Source organism: Cyprinus carpio, chromosome A3, assembly GCF_018340385.1.
Source record: "Cyprinus carpio isolate SPL01 chromosome A3, ASM1834038v1, whole genome shotgun sequence".
In the NCBI taxonomy this organism is placed as follows: domain Eukaryota; kingdom Metazoa; phylum Chordata; class Actinopteri; order Cypriniformes; family Cyprinidae; genus Cyprinus; species Cyprinus carpio.
Genome location: NC_056574.1, coordinates 16,285,704 through 16,304,701, shown reverse-complemented (window position 1 = coordinate 16,304,701; position 18,998 = coordinate 16,285,704). Strand labels below are relative to the sequence as shown.

General features: G+C 41.7%; 2 pseudogenes; one reads left to right on the top strand and one right to left on the bottom strand.

Annotated features, from left to right (window-relative positions):
* The first annotated feature begins 5,227 nt into the window (after nt 1-5,227).
* LOC122138722 lies at nt 5,228-9,719 on the top strand (annotated as a pseudogene).
* Nucleotides 9,720-10,814: 1,095 nt separating this feature from the next.
* On the bottom strand, nt 10,815-15,937 carry LOC109080519 (annotated as a pseudogene).
* Nucleotides 15,938-18,998: the final 3,061 nt, after the last annotated feature.

Below are 18,998 nucleotides of genomic sequence, written 5' to 3'. Positions count from 1 at the left end.
TATGGGGCTGTCACGTGATGAAGGAACGACTCACCCTGCGTTCCATTCGGAAGGGCTAGATTCGTTCAAAATGAATGAATCTTTCAAGAACGACCCATCACTAGCTGTGACGTGATGAAAGAAGAACGACTCAAATCAATTAAAGCTTATGGGGCTTATGGGCTTATGGGGCTGTCACGTGATGAAAGAACGACTCAAACCCGAAGACTTGTCAGATAAAAGGTGAGGTGATCTAATCATACTGAAGAATCAGGTAAACAATAAATGAATCTTTTCTGATTCTTATAGCATTATAGTTTTGTATTGTTTGTAGTGTGGTATTGTTTTGTATTGTATGTAGTGTAACATGTAACATTTTAATTATATTTTGATAAAATGAACAAAATGACTCAAAAAGATTCACTCATTTTGCTGAACGAGACTCAGAGGTCTGAGTCTGTAAAATGATCCAAACTTCCCATCCATATATATATATGGTGAGCGTGATTTTCAATCATCCTTGTTGATCCAGGAATGGCATTCCAATCAACCAATCAGAATTGAGAGAAAACTTTTCAGGAAATTTTTCAGTTTAGGCTTACAATCAGGATTAGGTGCTTCTGCATCCTGGTTAATCAGCTATCATTTCCCTCTGATTTTAGAAATAAATTATGGGTGCTATTATGTTTTTGGGGTAGGGATTGGGTTAAGTCTGTATTTTTTAACAGTAATGTTGATCCCCGGAACATGTCTTAATTGGCAAAATCACGCCGACCATATTATAATTTTAGAACTAAAAAGCATGCAAATTCTACAAATCTCATAGAGAAGGATTAACAGGAGCTTATAGACAACATTTATACTCACTGAAGTCTGTAGTCCAAACATTTGATCCTTCCAGAAGTGTAGTATTGAAGATCTCTGTTGCAACAAACCCTTCCACTGTAACGTTGCACTCACAATTGTCACTGTGATGATTTCTCTCAAAGTTGCATGTATACTTTTCAAACCTGCAATTCAAGAGATATTTGTGTCCAACTGATTGCTAAATGAACAGCAGAATATTTAGTTATAGAGGAACTACAGGCCTGTACAAACACTCACGTATCGAATACAAGATGTGTGATGTTGAGCTCGTGTCCAGAGCAGCTTTGGAGATGCTCAGAGGAGAGACTGCATTTCATTTCTGTCAAGTCCTCCTTTGTGGGCTCTACAGTGATTGGAAAATAAAAGACTGGGTGAAATCACTATCACAAATGACCACAGCAGAAGTTTGCTTTGGAAAAGTAAAAGTGGTTTAACACTGAAACACTGTGTAAAATGTATGAAGGATCCATGGGCCAAAATTAATTTGGAGGAGACCAAGTAACAATTCATGTCTGGATTATTATTTCGTCCCCTTGGAATTATAAGGTTCGATCTGACATTTTTGTCAAAATTTAGTTATTCACATGTTCTTTTTTACATTATGTAATGTTATTTTTTAAGTTGTGTACATTTTGGAACTTTTTTATTTAGACAAAAATAAAAATGTTCTTTCTACACAGTCGAATGGAATGCAAAAATTTTAAAGCTCAATATCTCAAAACTGCTCAGAACGCAGATAGAACCATTATAATTCCAAGGGGACGATTTGTGATCAAATCAATGAATTGTTATCTGAATCATCAGGTTTTCTAGGTTCTGTTTCAGTCAATGCAGTCTGAGCCGGGAAGAGAATTGATTAGTTCATCTCTCGAGTCTTCGGGTTTTTCGAGTCGTTCATTCATCACGTGACAGACCCAATAAGCCTTTAACCTATGCAGTTTAATTCGGAAAGAGACTTAATAATAACCAACTCGTTATTACCTTTGTTACAACATTCAGTGTATGGAAAATAACCATCATGACAGAAATTCACACATTTATAAACTGTAAGAAGTAAAAATTACTATTTGAGACCAGAAACACAGTATGTGTAAGAGTAATTAATAATTATAATAATGATCATAATGAATATCCAATGCTGTCACGTCTGGTGAAAAAAGAACGAATTAAAGCCTTTTATACAGTCTATGGTTAAAGCTTATGGGGCTGTCACGTGATGAAGGAACGACTCACCCTGCGTTCCATTCGGAAGGGCTAGATTCGTTCAAAATGAATGAATCGTTCAAGAACGACCCATCACTAGCTGTGACGTGATGAAAGAACGACTCAAATCAATTAAAGCTTATGGGGCTTATGGGCTTATGGGGCTGTCACGTGATGAAAGAACGACTCAAACCCGAAGACTTGTCAGATAAAAGGTGAGGTGAGCTAATCATACTGAAGAACCAGGTAAACAATAAATGAATCTTTTCTGATTCTTATAGCATTATAGTTTTGTATTGTTTGTAGTGTGGTATTGTTTTTGTATTGTATGTAGTGTAACATGTAACATTTTAATTATATTTTGATAAAATGAACCAAAATGACTCAAAAAGATTCACTCATTTTGCTGAACGAGACTCAGAGGTCTGAGTCTGTAAAATGATCCAAACTTCCCATCCATATATATATATGGTGAGCGTGATTTTCAATCATCCTTGTTGATCCAGGAATGGCATTCCAATCAACCAATCAGAATTGAGAGAAAACTTTTCAGGAAATTTCAGTTTTAGGCTTACAATCAGGATTAGGTGCTTCTGCATCCTTGTTAATCAGCTATCATTTCCCTCTGATTTTAGAAATAAATTATGGGTAAGATTATGTTTTGGGGTAGGGATTGGGTTAAGTCTGTATTTTTTAACAGTAATGTTGATCCCGGAACATGTCTTACTTGGCAAAATCACGCCGACCATATTATAATTTTAGAACTAAAAAGCATGCAAATTCTACAAATCTCATAGAGAAGGATTAACAGGAGCTTATAGACAACATTTATACTCACTGAAGTCTGTAGTCAAACATTTGATCCTTCCAGAAGTGTAGTATTGAAGATCTCTGTTGCAACAAACCCTTCCACTGTAACGTTGCACTCACAATTGTCACTGTGATGATTTCTCTCAAAGTTGCATGTATACTTTTCAAACCTGCAATTCAAGAGATATTTGTGTCAACTGATTGCTAAATGAACAGCAGAATATTTAGTTATAGAGGAACTACAGGCCTGTACAAACACTCACGTATCGAATACAAGATGTGTGATGTTGAGCTCGTGTCCAGAGCAGCTTTGGAGATGCTCAGAGGAGAGACTGCATTTCATTTCTGTCAAGTCCTCCTTTGTGGGCTCTACAGTGATTGGAAAAATAAAGACTGGGTGAAATCACTATCACAAATGACCACAGCAGAAGTTTGCTTTGGAAAAGTAAAAGTGGTTTAACACTGAAACACTGTGTAAAATGTATGAAGGATCCATGGCCCAAAATTATTTGGAGGAGACCAAGTAACAATTCATGTCTGGATTATTATTTCGTCCCCTTGGAATTATAAGGTTCGATCTGACATTTTTGTCAAAATTTAGTTATTCACATGTTCTTTTTTACATTATGTAATGTTATTTTTTAAGTTGTGTACATTTTGGAACTTTTTATTTAGAAAATAAAAATGTTCTTTCTACACAGTCGAATGGAATGCAAAAATTTTAAAGCTCAATATCTCAAAACTGCTCAGAACGCAGATAGAACCTTATAATTCCAAGGGGACGATTTGTGATCAAATCAATGAATTGTTATCTGAAGCATCAGGTTTTCTAGTTTAATTTGATGCATAACATTTCACAACATTTTCATCATTGGGAGCCACAAACATGAGGCTACATAGAAAAGAACGGTGTATAGAGTTACTGTCACATAACTGCTGCTGTGTAGGAGCGAGGAGCAAAGGAGCGAGGAGACGTAGGAGAAGTTTAATATAATTTAATAATCAAAAGGAAACAGAAACACACACGTAGCGAGGATGACATGAACAATTCCAGACAAGGGAGAACAGAACACTCTCGAACTCAAATAGGGCAGATAACGAGGGGCATACAGGTGAGGAGGATAACTAATAACAACAGGTGATTACTAATAATGGTAAAAGGAACTGGGGGGTCCAAATAATGACAAACAGAAACACACACGTGACAGTTACATTTGACACAACTGTGACATATATAAATACATACACACGCTATGTTTCCAGAGTTTAGAGACTGTGTTTTAAAGCCACAACAAAGTGCCTGGCAGAACAGTGTGAGGATGATCTGACTCAGAAGAACTGTGGAAAATATCGTGACAGTGCTGTAGAAAGAAGAAAGCTGAAAGATTTTCAGAGTAAACATACGGTTTCACTCACAAAAACACAAAATGACCAGTTATAGCTGTTACACATAGCAGAACATGCGGGACTAAGTTCTCTTTCTAACATTCATTCAGTATCTCACTATGGGACCGCCTCAGGGCGTGGCCGATCGCGGAAGCACTTATAACACCACATCTGCCAACCATGGCAGACCAATCGCTGCAGCGATCAGGGAGTCCTGCCTCCCTGTATATAAACCGCAGCTACCTGCTATTTCATCATTCTCGTCTCTCTTCCCTGTGAAGATTTCGGAAGCTGTCCTCAGCAGTTTTTGGGAATTATTGCTTAACAGTTTATCGACGGAGCCGCAAGGTAACGTCCCAAACGCAATAGATTCGTAACGTTTGTCGAGTGACTTGCCACTTAGAGTAAGATAACTAACGCGTTAAGGCGAGTTTTCTACTTTAAGCTTTTCTATTTATTTTTTCCAAGTTTTTGGCGCGCTCACCACGCACCAAAAAGTAGGAAAAAAAGGCTCTCTGTCGCAGCACAGCTCCGTACTAGTTGTCACGTTGTGGTGGGCTTACCGTACGAAGAGAGTGCAGGCTTCATGGCCACTGCAAAAGAGCCGGAGAGCCCCGGAGGTCACGTGCCATCCTCCTCATCCGTGTGCGTGCGGAATGTGGATTTCTGCGAAAGATTCACACGGTCTCTGCATCTCCTGCTTGGGTGCTAAACACGCTCAGGCAGTGTTGTCCAACCCCGAGGGCTGTCCCCACTGCGCGACGTTCTCGGTCAAAACCCGAGAGCGAAGGCTTCGCGTTGCAGTAGCTGGGAAGTCGGACCCATGCCTCTCTGCTCAACCCAGAGAGGAACCGATGGATTGTCCACAGGCCTCCAGCTCCTGGGGTGAGATGATGGAGAAGGTGTCACCCGTCCTTCCCCCGCTGTTTGAAAATCCGTTAGCGGGAGAGGAAGATGACGATGACGAAGTGTTGTGACGACCATGCTCGAGGACGAGGATGACGACGATGAAGATGCTATTCTTCCCCCGATGCAGTCGCGTCCGCCGAGTGCACAGGATGAGAGCTCACCCTCCCCTGTGCAGACGGATACAGATCTTCTCGAGGTCTGTCGCAGGGCCGCGGCTAGACTGTCGATCGACTGGCCATCCCAACCAGCAGATAAAGGAGCTGAAAGAGACTTGTATGACGGAAAAAGACTTCCGTCACGTCTCCCTCCAGCGAGGCAGTTTATTCCAGCCGTCCCGGCTTGTGTGGCTGAAATGAAGAGGTTTTGGGATAAGCCCTTTTTTCCCACCGAGTACCTGTTAAGGGCTTCTCGAGGCTAGATGTCCAGGGAATGGAGGATCTGGGGATGGCAGATCCCCCCCTGTGTAGAATCATCTGTGGCGAATAATTTGAATCCGAGCCGCAGAGCAGCGCTCTCTTCAACTGGGGCCTCTTTGCCAGGGAAAACAGAGCGCTTCGCGGCCTCCGTTTTTCAAAAGATTTATAAATCTTCTGCACTGGCCGTACGTGCTTTGAACGCGACGTCCCTCCTTACAGCCTATCAAGCGGAGTTATTAGAGGAGATGGGGCGTCAGCTGGACTCCGGTTTTCTCCCAACCCAGCGCTCTGGGAGGAGATATGCGTCATTGCAGATTTAAACCTGCGCACGTCCCGCGGAGCAGTTCAAAGCTGCGGTCGGAGTATGGGCTTAGCGGTTGTTGGGAGAGAGATCGCTATGGCTGGGTTTGTCAGGCCTCTCTGACAAAGAAAAAGTGGAGTTTTTGGATGCCCCTATCGATCCAAAGGCCATGTTCGGCGCGACGGTAACAGCTATGCGTCAGCAATGTGACCTGCGGAAAAAAGAGGGAGAAGCATTCGAGGTCTGTCTCCCCAGAAAGCCGACAGCTCGTCCTTATCACCCAAGCCGTCCGAATTTCAGGCCTTCAGGTAGAGGAGGTCATTCGGATTATCAACCTTCCCGTGCTGCTCCGCCACAACAGCCGGGAAGCGCGGGCCCTCAGTCAAAGCCTGGTTTCGTGAAACTGAAACAATCGTTCGCAGCCGCAGCAGCGAAACACCGGTCGGCCCCCCCTCCGGGGAACAAAAAGAGGCGGTCGACCTGAGACATCAGTTTGGCAACAAGAAGGGTTTGGAGACAGCACTCAGGGTTAGGGTCTGTCCCATCCCTTCAAAACGATTCCTTTCTCCCTCCCACAGGGAAACGGAGAAGGAATTTAAGTGTGCAAAGCGTTCGTGTGGGCAGTTCAAAGTCCAGTGTTCGCGGGAAAATGGAAAATGGCCCATGTTCCCCTGGCGCCCCCCAAAGAATTGTCTCTCCCTCCACTTACGAGGTTTGTTCTGAGGGAGGAAAGACAAAAGTTCGTAAGCATCCCATCACAAATAAAGTTTTCTCTGTTGCATCCAAGCCAAGGGCTGAGGGCACAGAGCGGGATAAAAATAAAAATATATCACAAAAAAGTAAAACAATCACAAAGAATAACGAATATAACTCCTTCAACGGAGCGTTATTCCCCCCCTTCGCCACTAGAGGGTGCCACAGCACCGCTAGTGAGCGAAGCCAGGAAGGGCTCACTCGCTGCTCAAGCGGAGAACTGGCGCGCATGCGCAGTTCATCCCTGGGTTTTAACCACGATAGACAGAGGATAAAGACTTCAATTCGCTGTAAAACCTCCTGTGTTCAATGGAGTGGTAATTTCAGTGGCCCAAGGGGAAGCAGCTCAGGTTTTAGAGGAAGAAATATCCTCTTTAATGAGAAAAGGAGTGATAAGAATGATTCCAACGGAGGAAAGCCAGACGGGCTTCTACTCCCGTTATTTTTGTGATTCCCAAACGAGGGGGAGGTCTCCGTCCCATTTTAGATTTACGGGTCCTCAACAAACCCCTCAGAAAATACAAATTCAAAATGCTTTCGCTCAGAACTTTGTGCCAAAGTATCCGTCAAGGGGATTGGTTCACCTCAGTGGACCTCCAGGACGCATATTTTCACATAGATATTTTTCCTGCTCACAGGAAATATCTGCGGTTCGCTTATCAGGGCACAGCATACGAGTATATGAGGATCCCCTTTGGCATGGCTTTGGCACCCAGGGTATTTACCAAATGTGTGGAAGCGGCTCTGACACCGTTAAGAAATGGAGGAGTCAGAGTTTCATCATATCTGGACAATCTGCTCATCTGCGCGCCGTCTCCGCATCAAGCAGAGAGCGATACACACACACTAGTGACGCATCTGGAGAGATTAGGTTTCAAGATAAACCAAACGAGGAGTTGTCTAATTCCTTCACAGGAAATAGTCTACTTGGGTCTCAGGTTGAATTCAGTGAGGTTTCGAGCGTTCCTTTCAGAAGAGCGCATCAAAACATTTCTCACCTGCCTCTCCCTATTTCAACGAGGGAGTTTAGTCTCTTTCGGAATGTGTCTTCGACTACTGGGTCTGATGGCCTCAACAGTGTCAGTGGTTCCCCTGGGACTGCTGAGAATGAGGGATTTTCAGAACTGGACAGCGTCACAGGGCATTCGCCCCACGAGCCGTCTCAGCCGCAGAGTGCGCGTCTCACCAGAATGCATGAGCGCTCTCTGTCACTGGAGAGCACCGTCTTTTCTCAGGACAGGATGTCCTCTGGGCCCTGTACTATTGAGAAAAGTGGTGACAACAGATGCATCTTTCACGGGCTGGGGGGCAGTGTTCGAGGGCAGAACAGTGAGGGGAGTTTGGTCTCCGGCACTGAGAGAGAAGCACATAAATTTTCTAGAACTAATGACAGTGTTACTAGCTCTGAGACATTTTGTGCATTTTCTCAAGAATCATCATGTATTGGTCAGGACAGACAATACAACGGTGATAGCCTACATAAACCGTATGGGTGGAGTACGTTCTCACAAGCTTCACTTGTTAGCGAAAGAACTGATTATGTGGAGCAGCAAGAACCTCCTGTCACTACGCGCGACGCATGTTCCAGGAATAATGAACAGGGGAGCGGATTTACTGTCCAGAGGGAATCCTCTGTACGGGGAGTGGAGACTCCACCCCCAAGTTATGCTCATGGTGTGGCAGAGATTCGGCCAGGCCGCCGTAGATCTCTTCGCATCGTGCGAAGACGCGCAATGTCCCCTGTTCTTCTCTCTGGTGGGCAACGATGCACCGTTGGGTGTGGATGCTCTAGCCCACGAGTGGCCAGACGTATTACTTTACGCTTTCCCTCCGTTGAGCCTGATCGAGCCGACACTACGAAGGGTTCGGGAACGAAAGCATGTAATGATTCTGATCGCGCCATACTGGCCGGGGAGACTTTGGGTTGCGGAGATTGCGCAACTGCTCTACGACCAGCCATGGACGTTACCAGCGCGCAGGGATCTCCTCTCACAAGCACGGGGGGAAATATTTCACCCCTCCCCTCAGAAACTAGCTCTCTGGGCCTGGCCCGTGAGAGGCTAAATCTGAATGCAGCTGGGTTACCTCCGAAAGTGATTGAGACTATTCAGAACGCGAGGGCTGCCTCAACGCGCTCTTTATATAATCTCAAATGGAGGGTGTTTGAGGGTTGGTGCGCAGATAGGAATATAGTTCCTTTCCTGTGTTCAGTTTCGGATGTGCTGGTTTTTTTTACAGGACCTTTTAGATAAGGGCAGAGCCTTTTCTACGGTTAAGGTTTATCTGTCCGCTATCTCGGCATGTCATGTGGGTGTTAACTCGGGTACTATTGGCCAGCACCCTCTCGTCTGTCGATTTATGAGAGGTGCATGTCGGTTACACCCAGTGTCGAAGCCACTGGTCCCGCCCTGGGACCTGTCCGTGGTTCTGAACGCGCTCTCTCAAAAGCCCCTTTTGAGCCCATTGATAAAATTGCCTTGAAGCTACTAGCTCTAAAGACGGCTCTGTTACTCGCTCTCACTACAGCAAAAAGGGTGAGTGAACTACATGCTTTATCAGTTCACTCCTCATGTATGATGTTCGCTCCGGGTGTGCAAAAAGTCACTTTTAGAAATAACCCGGCGTTCGTACCCAAAGTGTTTGATCACGCTGGTGCAGTTCAATCAGTGGACCTGCTAGCTTTTCATCCACCACCCTTTGCATCCCCAGAGGAGGGAGAGGTTACACAGTTTATGTCCTGTTCGTACTCTGCATATGTATGTTCAGAGAACACATACAATTCGTAAGAGCAATCAACTGTTTGTCTCTTGGGCTGACTCTTACAGAGGAAGACCTATCTCCCGTCAACGCCTGTGGAGGCTATCGTATTATGTTACAATAATTCGAATTTGGAGCCCCCAAAAGGACTACGAGCACACTCTACTAGAGGCATGGCTACTTCCTGGGCCCTGTTTAGAGGCATCTCTATTCAGGAAATTTGCGCGGCAGCCAGCTGGTCTTCTCCGCACACATTTGCTCGTTTCTATAGACTGGATGTGACAGAGCCCTCTCTGGCCCATTCTGTTCTGGGAGTGAGTAGTCAGGTGGTATAATGCAATTTTTACTAAAGGACGAGTTCCTCATATTATTCTGTTTTCACCTCAATCGGGAGCTATGATTCAGATAATTACACAGCCTTTCTTAGTCTGCTTCGTCAGCATATCGGCAATACGGGAGTTGTCTATATCCCGTAGTGAGATACTGAACGAATGTTAGAAAGAGAACGTTAGGTTACTGACGTAACCCCGGTTCTCTGATAACATGAGTGAGGTATCTCACAAACATTGCCCTTCTTGCCTATCCTGCACGGAGAAGAGATATGCGGAGAATGACGAAATGGCAGGTAGCTGCGGTTTATATACAGGGAGGCAGGACTCCCTGATCGCTGCAGCGATTGGTCTGCCATGGTTGGCAGACGTGGTGTTATAAGTGCTTCCGCGATTGGCCACGCCCTGAGGCGGTCCCATAGTGAGATACCTCACTCATGTTATCAGAGAACCGGGGTTACGTCAATAACCTAACGTTTCGTTATTTTGGGACAGCAGGACTGACATTTTTTGGTGCTTCCCGCGTTTAGAGAAGTTCTTCTTTCAACATCAGGAACTCTAAATTTTGACTTTTATATTTTATTATTATTATTTTCTACTCATTACACCTAACATGTTACATCATGTCTACTAACGTTAGTCTGTGGGATGTGAGAGGAAAAAACATTTTCCCCATTATCCCATACTGGTTACTATTACCAAGGTTAATTTATATCACGAATGTGTAAAATTGTGATATTGTTGAAAACCAGTAGAAATGTCTGATGTCATTTCAGTTGTCGTGACTTCACACAAACGCCCAGCAGATGGCGCTGCAATCATCCAAATGACTAATCTATAAATGCTGCGTATGTCATTCATATCGCATTGTATTACTGTACCACTTTCTAGAGAACAAAGCTGTCCCTTGTTCAGACATACCTGCGTAAATCAGCATTCGTTAATAAAGTGTAAATGTCAACATGCACTTCAGTGTATGACGTCACCTTCCATGGAAATACAAATTAGCTTCCTGGTTCATTAAAGAACAAAAAAAAAAAAAAAAAAAAAAAACCTTCAAGGCACACAGCATAAAACAAAAGAAATTCCCCTGAAGGCCTTCGGTTGCAGACTCTGTTTCAACATTCTGAGGTTTTATTTTAGAAAGGTAAAAACAAGGGCGTACATTTACATTGCTCTTTTTGAGAAGTGCTTTCTTTTTTGTTAGAATGCCATTGTGTAAGTTTACATATAATGATTACATACAAAAATAATGAAATATTTCATGCATGTACCAGTTATCTGTTAGACAGCATAGTAACTGTACACAGGCTGACAATAACTGTTTATGAACTGAACATGCTGAGTGGAGTCTTTGAAAGGTAAACCATTTTGTTGTTGATGATAGCAAAACAATAAAGACAACAGCGTCATTTACATCTAAATGTATCATATATACAAACATATCTTTTTTGTAGAAACAACATCCTATAGAAAAATACAAGTTCTATTCACAGACTGAGACAGCAAGTATAGACCCTCTAATAATGCCATTAGCAAATGTCGTATAATGTAATAAAAATGTCAATGCCAAGAAAAATAATGCATGACTTCCAAGAGAATTTAAGTCACTGTATAACCCCTTATTGTTGAAAGAGTGGATGCTGGATTTAGTTATTAAACTAATTACCAGTAATAAGTTTCTTATTACTGGTAATACTGTAGAGATCAAAAGTTAAAATGTAAAAATACCCATCATTTGTTTTCACAGCATTATTAAACTGAATAAGAACTGTATTGTTATCATGCCTTTAAAATTTGACTTGGTGTCACTTATGGGACTGTGTGTAAAATAAAAGAATATAAATATGTATGAATAACAAGAATAGTTACTGTATATGATCTCAACAAGCATTTAAAGGGATTCTCCACTTAAAAAAATGTTTACTAACATATACTTGCATTATATGGACTCACTGAGATGGATTATTCTTCTAAAAATCTGTGTTTGTGTTCCTCAGAAGAACGAAAGTCATCTGGGACAAAATGAGATCATTGTAATGGGTGGAGTATCCTTTTAAGGAATTTTTCAACATCTTATTGCAGAAGTACAGTAGCTAGCAAAACCTAAATTCAAGGCCTTGGCTTTAAGTCTGTACAAACAATGAACAAAGTTCGCATAGTCCTTATTACTGGTCATATTTTCAGATTAATAAATTGTAACTGTAGACATTGCATGCAAAAAAGAATGAAAGGTTTCGGGCATGCACTTATCTTTTGTTTTTACAGCCCAGTTAAACACACTGATATGAATTGTCCATTGGAATAACGGATGAGAAATGCAAAGAACTTTGCTCCACAGATGTGGGATCTTGGCCGGTGCTGTGGGGGAATTTCAAAGCTCCACATGCATTAAGGGCTTGTTCAATACTGATGTTTGTGCTCTACTGTCCTTCTGTGCTCTTTGTTAAGCCTTGAAAAGCCTGATATCCTTCATCACTTGGTGTGACATTGCCATCATCCAGAATCAGAGGAGGATAGAGTGGATTTGTGCTGGTGATGAGATTTTTCATGATGGATTTCTCATCAGCACCAACACCTTTTGAAGGGTTCACACAAACATCTGGATCATTTCCCTTTTCCAAAAGACTGAAGTCCTGATATGGGCTTTCCAGAGTATCATTAGTGGGAGCGTTAAACTGGATATCTCTTGTATCCAGGAATACAGAATCATCAGTGGCTGATTCCAAATATGACTTATTGCTGAAACCCAATAAGCCAGAGCAATTGCCCGAATCTCGGTTTGCACGGTTGTGTTCTCTTGAGGAACTGATACCGTTAACACTCTTGTATGACGTGCTCATAGCAACCGGATTGTTGGGGGGGGACAGTGATCTGTTGTTTGGGATTGGATGCGATTCAAACAACTTATCCAAGGCATCCACAACTCGTAATGCAATGTTGGTGGTGCTATCAGGGGCAGCCTGGCCATAATCCACAGGCGCTGACTCAACTTTTTCATTGTATGTATCCACTGATAATGCTGAGATCCTGTAGAGAGACAAACATGTTGTGTCATTATTAATCAGAATTAGAATGACGCCAGTCTGTCATGTGTTTCTGACGTTTTGGGGAAAAAAAAAGAACAAACAAGCAAACATACAATTTCTTATCCTCCTGAAGGTCCAGTGTTGGAATCTCTGCTTGGATTGGAGAGAACTTTGTAACAGATGGAGGCAAAATATGACCCTATTAAACATGAGAAAAAAAAAAAATTAGGCGTTTATTTTGATCCACATTATGATGAAATATAAACATTATTGAAGGTTATTGCAGGATCTTTCTCCCACCTTTTCCTCTCCAAGATTGCCATCTATTTTTGGCTTGGAGACTTTGTCCCACCAATTCGTTCGTCATTCTGTAATGAAGAAGTTAAGTGTGTCAGAACTGAATTTTTCAAGGATGCATGAAGGAAGAGCATAAATGTCAAATGTTTTGTTATCGAATGATGGAAAAACACAAAACAGAGAACTCGCCTCAAAATGCAGATGAATATAATACAAATGATGACGATTAAACCAACACAGAGAGATGGAATAATTATTTTGGCTATTTCAGTTGGGGATGAGGCTGTAAAACATGCAGTAGATTGATCAGGATTATTTAAGACTATTAACACACATGCAATAATGAATTTGAGACAATCTAAATAGACTTACAGGTGGTGAACTCAACTGTTGCGCTCTGGTCACTAGGTATACTATGATTATTATAGTCAGTGCTCATTGTTGCTGTCAGAATGTAGTTGGTATTTGGCAGGAGATTTTTGGCCACAATCTCATAGGATCTCACAGTGTTCGGCACTGTCTTGGATATCTGTATGAATGAATATATATATATATATATATATATATATATATATATATATATATATATATATATATATATACGCATTAATATACACATATGGTTCGTATTATCTATATATCATATATCATCTTCCTTACATTTTTATGTCCTCCTTTGATGCCATAGGTCAGATTTATTCTCAAGCTTTCAAAAAAATGTTTTTCATACTGGTCATCCCAAGTTACATTAAAGTTTCCATTTTCAAACTTTTGCACTGATAAGACTGGACTTTTAGGTTTGACTACAGAAAATAGAAAACATATGTAAATGTGTCAGATAAGGCTGGATGAAACTGAAGAGCATGCAAATTCTACTTTATCCACAAAATAATAAGGAAAATATGAGCAGGAACTTATAAACAACATTAATACTCACTGAAGTCTGAAGTCACAAATGTTTTGTATAATAAAACATTTGATCCTTCCAGAAGTGTAGTATTGAAGATCTCTGTTAAAACAAACCCTTCCACTGTAATGTTGCACTCACAATTGTCACTGTGATGATTTCTCTCAAAGATGCATGTATACTTTTCAAACCTGCAATTTAAGAGATATTTGTGTCAACTGATTGCTAAATGAACAGCAGTATATTTAGTTATAGAGGAACTACAGGCCTGTACAAACACTCACATATTGGATACAGGATGTGTGATGTTGAGTTTGTGTCCAGAGCAGTTTTGGAGACGCTCAGAGGAGAGACTGCATTTCATTTCTGTCTCAAAGTCATTAAAACACTTCAAGTCCTCCTTGGTGGGCTCTACAGAGATTTTAAAGGGAAAAAAAGCAAATTATATCACACATGACCAAAGTAAACAGTTGTTTTGTAAAAATACAGTAGTTATTACAGTAAAACATGGTGTAAAAAAGGAGCCACATGACAAAATTTTGAGGTATGAAAGTAAAAAGAACTGGTGTTGTCTAAATCAGCACGTTCTTTAATTTATATAATAAAAAACACCCACATCAGTTTTTTATCAACATGTTTTAAATAAATAAATTAACAAACAAATGAATAAAAACTAATAGAAATATCATGTCTGAGCCGATGGGGAAGTTTGGAACACCTTCCTGTAACTATACTAATACTGAAGCTCCAAAAAAGAACAGTCCTACATTTCACACAATTGTGAGAGTGGCATCAGCATATAAATACGGAGATTTTATATCTAAGTAACGTTATACATAAAGAGAAAAAAAACAACAACAAACACTTACCGTAACACAATGCAATACAGATGAGTGTGAGGAAGATCTGACACTTAAATGTGGAAAACATCTTGTAGCCTACGTTCTATAACAAAAACGAATATCATCTCATACATCTCCAAACAATTACACGTTACAAACTAAAACGATTCCTCGCAAAATATAGACAAAATGTTACGTTTTCATACCTTTAGACTGTGTTGGGGGAGTCGTGGCCTAATGGTTAGAGAGTCGGACTCCCAATCGAAGGGTTGTGAGTTCGAGTCTCGGGCCGGCAGGAATTGTGGGTGGGGGGAGTGCATGTACAGTTCTCTCTCCACCTTCAATACCACGACTTAGGTGCCCTTGAGCAAGGCATCGAACCCCCAACTGCTCCCCGGGCGCCGCAGCATAAAATGGCTGCCCACTGCTCCGGGTGTGTGTTCACAGTGTGTGTGTGTGTTCACTGCTCTGTGTGTGTGCACTTCGGATGGGTTAAATGCAGAGCACTAATTCTGAGTATGGGTCACCATACTTGGCTGAATGTCACGTCACTTTTCACACTATTTTACAGTACGTTGCCTGTAAAAACCGAGTTTAGGCTGCTAACCACTCTATAGGCAAATTAAACAGTTAAATACGGTTTCAGTCACAACCACACACAGCAAGTAGTTTAATCCAGATTCATATTCATATTAGCATATGCTTCCCTATTCGCAAAATGGAACTCGCGAAAAAGGGCGTTTCGAACTTTCCTGGAATACACGCAGCAGTTCCGTCGTTCCACTGACTCCCGTCCTGCTCGAGCCTCACACTGATCTCTAGCCTGCTCAAACACCACACCGGAATTTCACGGAAAACCCTCCGTTTCCACGTCAAAGATAAACAAGCAAGAATAATCTTCGGTATAACGTGTTATTTATGAATCAGTCAAACGCAAAGGGGATCATTACACAAGGCTCGCAAAAGGAAACGCGAAATGAGACTGCATTTCAGAGAAACTTTTATGCAGTTTCAGTTCCTCTGTACTTATCAGTGCCGGTGTCCTACCCTGTCAGATTTTGCTGCCTCTCATTAAAACAATGGGTAGCACAATTCCACAACGAAAAATGCTACTGTAAAGTTATGGATTATTAACGTCTACACCTACCACAACTCTAAGCCTACCATTACAGTAATGCAAATACAGTAATTAAAGCTGCAAGCAGCGATGAAAGAGCCCTCGCACCCGGGCTCACCGTCACCCAGTGGCTGTTGGGAAACAGCGAACAGTAGGCAGTATGCTTTTAAAGTGGTTAATGTTGGATAAATGCATCAAATTCCCTTATATGTGCCAAACTTCCTGCTGCCAGTTGGTGGCGCTATGAGTATAACTGGATATTGACATGTAGATGTCCTCAGACCAGGACTCTTACCAAACATGTGAAGTTTTGGGCAGATTGGACATTGCATGTTTAAGTTAGTGTAAAACAAGAAATTTCCTGTTGCCAGCAGGTGGCACTATATTTATAATTGAATATTGACCTTTAGTTATGCTCAGGCCAGGACTCTTATAAAACGAGTAATGTTTGGGTCAGATTGGGCATTGTATGTATGAGTTACAACAACTTCCTGTTTCATAGAATTAATAGCATGCTTTAGCCCTTACTAAGTGTTGCTAGCACATTTGAGAATATTTTTAGCATGTTTAGCACACAATGGCATATTTTACTGTGTTGCTAATAATGCACACCAGTGTAAAACATGTCACTTCCTGTTGCCAGTAGGTGGCGCTATAACGATAACCAAATATGAATATGTAGATATGGTCAGGCCAGGACTCTAATCAAACTCGTGAAGTTTGGGGCAGTTCAGAAATTGCTTGCCTGAGTTACAGCAACTTCCTCATTCATTGCATTAGTAGCATGCTTTAACACTGAGCTAAGTGTTGCTAGCATGTTTTAGCCAGGGGGCAGGGTTTCATATTTTATTGAAGCATCCCTGGGCGCCGCCATTGGCTAGCGGACCCCCACCTGCTGTTAGCATTCCATTGACTCCCATTCATTTTGGCGTCACTTTGACAGCGAATAACTTTACATCTGAGGCGTTTAAAGACTCCATTTGTCCATTCATTATTTCGAAAGAAACACGAAAATGTATAAAAGGCCCCATTACCTTGTATCTTACGTTACGGCCCTGTAGAAGCAGTTTTTGTAAAAATAGGCTAACGATTGCATCATAACCTGCGACTCTCTGTCGCACAGTAGAGAAATTACTGTATGGACAGGAGGAGAAGCTCGCAGGCAATCTTTTACTGTCTATGAGGCTATCGGGGGTACATGGAGGCATGAAGTCAAGGGAGAAGCCCATAGAGAGGCCATAAAAGCAACGGGACAAAATTATTCAACAACGTCTGCAAGATTTGGTGGGTGATTCAGATTTCTCTTGGCACAGCGATTAGAAGACTTACAATTGTCAGACAGGTTGCTCACGTGACATTTACATCATCAAGCTCAGTTTGAGTCTCGACCCCCAGGAAGTGCGTGCTTCTAATTGACTTCACTTGTCTCCGTTGAATCCAACGGGGTCGCTGTGTCCATTTCTTTTACTGTCTATGGTTTTAGCATGCTTCTAGCATGTTGCCAGAGTATTTAGCACTTGCTGACACTTTTTAATATGTTGCTAGGAGTCCATAACAGTGTTAAACATGACACTTCCTGTTGCCAGCAGTTGGCGCTATGACTACAACTGAATATGGGCATGTTGATGTGTTCAGGACAGGACTCTTGTCAAACGTATGAAGTTAGGGGCAGATCGGAAATTTCTTGTCTGAGTTACAACAACTTCCTGTTTCATAGTATTAATAGCATGCTTTAGCTTTTAGTAAATGTTGTTAGCATGTTTGAGAATATCTCTAGCATGTTTAGCACACAATGGCTTATTTTTATTTATTTTTTTTGCTAATTGTGCATAACAGTGTAAAACATGTCACTTCCTGTTGCCAATGGGTGGCGCTATAGCTATAATCAAATATGAACATGTAGATGTCTTCAAGTCAGGACTCTAATCAAACTTGTGAAGTTTGGGGCAGATTGGACACTGCATGCCTGAATTACAGTAACTCCCTGTTTCACTGCATTAATAGCATGCTTTAGCACTTAGCAACATTCTGCTAGCATGTTTTAGTATGTTTCTAGCATGTTGCCAGAGTATTTAGCACTTGCTGACACTTTTTAATATGTTGCTAGGAGTCCATAACAGTGTTAAACATGACACTTCCTGCTGCCAGCAGATGGCGCTATGACTATAACTGAATACGGGCATGTTGATGTGTTCAAGACAGGACTCTTGTCAAACGTGTGAAGTTTGGATTACATGCCTGAGTTGAGGCAAATTCCTGTTTCATTGTATTTTTCACTGCATTAGTAGCATGCTTTAGCACTTAGCAACGTTCTGCTAGCATGTTTTAGTATGTTTCTAGCATGTTGCCAGAGTATTTAGCACTTGCTGACACTTTTTAATATGTTGCTAGGAGTCCATAACAGTGTTAACAATGTCACTTCCTGTTACCAGCAGGTGGAGCTATGACTATAACTGAATTTGGGCCTGGTTGTTTATTCAGGACAGAACACCTATCAAACATCTGAAGTCTGGGGCAAATCGGACATTGCTTGCCTGAGTTACAGCAACTTCCTGTTTCATGGCGAAACATCAAACTTTGTCAGGCCGCCAGGGACACACCCCTTGATGAAAACTCAAAAGCTTTGCAATTTAACATCACAAAGGTCTTATCAGAGCCCGTCTACGGAGAGCCTTCCCACTCCCTATTAAGTCCTATTGTACCGAATTTTGGTTGCAGTTCCACCAGAGTTCCACTGGGGGCGATCGCCATGAGTGCAAAATGAATGGGAGTCTATGGGGCTAGACGGCTAAATTTGTCCTTTTCACCCGATTGCCGTTGAGAAATCTCAGATCTGATTGTAGGTTTTGCAAGTTCAACATGGGTTATAGGTCGAAAGTTGAATGAACGAGTACTTATGTCCTTTCGATTTCTTACAGGTTGTGTTGTTGTTGCCCATAACACGCTAGCATTCTGCTAATGAACGTATAACGTATGACGTCATTGATATTTTAAAAGACTTTTTAAAGCAAATAAGTGACTCTTAATAATCTAACACCCAGCAATGTGTAATTTCTTTGCATCTCCTTTCGAATACAACATTCAAATTATTAGACA